The sequence below is a fragment of the Neofelis nebulosa genome, chromosome 6, assembly GCF_028018385.1.
Source record: "Neofelis nebulosa isolate mNeoNeb1 chromosome 6, mNeoNeb1.pri, whole genome shotgun sequence".
NCBI lineage: Eukaryota > Metazoa > Chordata > Mammalia > Carnivora > Felidae > Neofelis > Neofelis nebulosa.
This window is the reverse complement of record NC_080787.1, coordinates 142102521-142106360: the sequence shown is the minus strand read 5'-3', so window position 1 is coordinate 142106360 and position 3840 is coordinate 142102521. Positions and strand designations below refer to the sequence as shown.

The 3840-nt window shown below is 35.1% G+C and overlaps 1 long non-coding RNA gene across 1 annotated transcript; it reads left to right on the top strand.

The window, feature by feature from the left end:
• Positions 1 to 429: 429 nt before the first annotated feature.
• Positions 430 to 3323, top strand: LOC131513534 (uncharacterized). The gene is made up of 2 exons (XR_009262630.1): positions 430 to 561; positions 3136 to 3323. It is a non-coding gene; the product is annotated as an uncharacterized LOC131513534 (long non-coding RNA).
• The last annotated feature ends 517 nt before the right edge of the window (positions 3324 to 3840 follow it).

Here is a 3840-nt window from a genome sequence, read left to right as displayed (position 1 = left end):
GCCTGATGTGGGGCTAGATCTCAGGAACGGTGAGATCATGACCTGAGCCCAACCAAGAGTCAGATGCTTAACCGACTAAACCACTCAGGCACCCTGATATTGTGATTTCTAATAAGAAATATGTAATTGGTCCTCATCATGGTTCCTAGCATAGAGCTTTTATAATTTTCAATATGAGTCATAGAAGCATCTTTTGTGATAGTACTTAGTTTGTTCCCAGTTCCTGAAATAGCTCCAGAGCAGTACAAGTGAAATGGATGTTTTTTTTTTTTTTTTAATTCATAACGAGCTTCTTTCAAGCACTCTTGTTTATGCTAATGCTGCGACTATTAGAAAGTCACTAAGGAGGGACGCTGGTTGCCAGGGGAACCTACCACGTGGATTAGAGTGTTGGGCTTAGGAGACATTCCAGGTTGGTGAATACCTGGAGGTGATGGAAGAGTAGTGTGCCCAGAAGGTGTAGGGAAGCTTCGAGCTGTTACCATAGATGTTAAAGTTTGCCCTACACACCTTTTCCATCTGACTCTAGGTTATATCTTCTCATAATAAACTGGCGATTTAGTAAGTAAAATGTTTGAGTTCTGTGAGCCACTCTAGGAAATTAATTGGACCCAAGGAATGGGTTATGGGGCCCTTTGACTTATAGCCAGAAGCACAGGTAACAACAGCCTCGACTTGCTCTCTGCATCTGAAGGGGGTCAGGGATCAGTCTTATAAAACAGAACCTTTAACCTGTATGCGGTGACTCTGTCTCCAGGTAGATAGTGTCAGACAGATTTGAGTTAAATTGTGTCACAATTGCTGGCAACATGTACTCCCAAGTGTCTTCTTTTAATATCCCTTATTTCAATGACAGAGCCCTTTTGCACAGAGCAATCCAAACATAAAATCTGAAGAGTATTGAGAAATCTATTATTTGTATTTTTACAACTCCTACATCTTCTAGGTGAGACTTGCTTAAAACTGAAACTCCTCCTGCACACCCAGTCTCTCTTATGCTGCTTTATTTATTTTCCAACATAAAGTGTAATTTACTTGTTATTTTTATTATTTGTTGTTTACAAAGTGTAAGCTTCCCAAGGACTGGGGCCTTTTGGACTTGTTTTAGTCACTGAGGTATCCTAAGCATCTAGAACATTTTGGTCACTCAGTAAATACTTGTAGAGTATAGAGTGAATTTGTAGAGTGAATAAATATTTGCAGAGTGTAGAATTTGTAGTGTAAATAATTTTTTTTCTCGGTTTCTCTCACAACCTACACAATTCTTGGAGATCATGGGTGCTTATCAAATATTTGTTGGGGCGCCTGGGTGTCTCAGTAGGTTGAGTGTCTGACTTCAGCTCAGGTCATGATCTCAGTTTGTGAGTTCGAGCCCCACGTTGGGCTCTGTGCTAATGGCTCAGAGCCTGGAGCCTGCTTCGGATTCTGTGTCTCCCTCTCTCTCTGCTCCTCCCCTGCTCACGCGCTGTCTCTCTCTCAAAAATAAATAAAGATTAAAAAAAATTTTAATATCTGTTGAATTAATTGATGACAAATAAACAACTCAATTTCTATAAACAACAAAATTTTCATGTACTCCTCAGGGTCATGGATTTATAGTGAGAGGAATTGAGTGGACATAATATCCATCATAAAATACAGAAATTATACTATGAATTGTAGATTGTGTCCTTTCCACTTGAGTTTTGCTTTCTATTGATAAGCAACAGATACTCTGTCATCAGTAAATGTCTCATCCCCAAATAGTTTTATAGAAAACTTAGATATGTAATTCCTGTCTATCCTTTGACCTGGATTACCAATGAAGTCTTATTTTGTTATATATGCACCAACTTTGGTTTTACAAACTTCATCCATAAATTGGGCAGATGTGTTTTATTCTGAGTGTTCAAAGGTTTGGCTATGAGAAATTATTTTTTGACACATTCTTCATTATATTTGGGACAATAAACTTTATTTAAATTTACAACTTATATGACCTATCTAAATCTGCTAAGTTATTTATCACAAGTATTTGTTACCTAGAGTGGTCATATGATCTATTATCCAATTTGGGACATGTCTAAAAGTGAAAGAAGACGCAACTAATTATTCTGAGGTTCTGGGTTTAATTCAACCATCTTGAGAGAACAGGAATGTCAGAAAACCTACTGTTAACTCATTTCATTTGCATTTTGGTCCCCGATAAGATAATAGCACAGTTCAATAACACAATGGTTTTCATATAAACCATTATAAGCAGGAAGAGCAATTGATAATTTTCATGTTTTACTTCAACAAAAATGTAATAAAAATGGTCTTCTCTGAACATCTTACCATACTGTATCAAAATATTAAAATACACATATGCATTTTCTTAACAAACAATATAAATTAATGTATAATAATTTATCTGATGATCATTATATTCAAGTTATGATAGATAATTCAGGACCAAAAAATATCAAGGGACTACTAAGACACAATGTTTTGTGATGAAGGTAATATTTTATTGCCTTTACTTTGGTCTAAGTGGCAGAAATCAAACTCTGATGAAATGAGTAAGTTTTCAGAGGACAGATATGTTTGAACAGAAGTGAGTCCATTTACAATATATGAGCAGAGAACAGTGTTTCAGAGCAATGGAGAAGAATAGAGGAAGGGAAGGAAAAAATAATATAAACACAGAGAGGGAGGGGAACCATAAGAGACTCTTAATGATAGAAAACAAGCTGAGGGTTGCTGGAGGGGATGTGGGTGGGGGGTTGGGCTAAATAGGTGATGGGCCTTAAGGAAGGCACTTGTGATGAGCACTGGGTCTTATGTGTAACTGATGAATCACTAAAATCTACTCCTGAAACCAATACTACACTATATGTTAACTCACTTGAATTTAATTAAAATCTTGGAAGAAAAAACAATAGAGGACCTTCATATCATTTGATATACAAAGGGAAAAAGTGACAAGAACAGTTCTGCTTGATTTCATAGTTTTCTAGTTCTTAGCTCTGTCTATGGGTTTAGTGCCATTAATCTTTAAGAAAGACATTCTTTATAACTCATTTCTCTTCTTACTTAGACAAAACTCACTTTGAAGAGCAAAAAGTTACATGTATTCAATTCTTTAAATTTTAACATACTGATTTTTTTCCACAGGTTTCATTGCCTTTATCTTCATGTGTCAGTTCTACCGATGGTCAAAGAAATAAGTGCTAGATAATGGAAATAAAATGGAATGACTCCATTTGATCTGCTTATACCTGATCAGATTACATTAGGGGTTCTTAAGTAGTTGTCTTTCGAGAACATGCTTGATTAACAATTAAAGAGATAATGAAAATTCATATTCTTACCTCTATTTATTATAATCAGTAAGTTAAAAGTGGGTTTCTTCCCTAAAGAATCCCTACTTTTTAGTTCCTTAATATCACAAAGTGCAACACAGTCTAAAGGACATTTATTTTTCTAGGTCAAAGCTATACCACATATGTGAGTCAAGTTAAGAAAAATGTACACAAAAGCCTTCCAAAACAATATAATTAAAATAGAATTATATTGATTTGAGTTAAAAGCATTTAGTTGCAGGCATGCTCAAGACTAATAGAGAGATACTGAAGCCGGCAAAAACACATACGTCATTTAAGATGGAAACATCTATGGCGTGTTAATATTAAAAGAATGACCTATAAAAGAATAGTATCCAATGTTCATAAAAAATCTTTATCCGATGTTCCAATAAATCCAATCCAATGTTCCAATAAATCTTTATACATCAATAGTAAAATAAATGTGAAGAGACCAAACTGGCTTATAAAATGATAGTGTTTGGTTAGATTTTTAAAACCAAGCTATAGGCTCTTA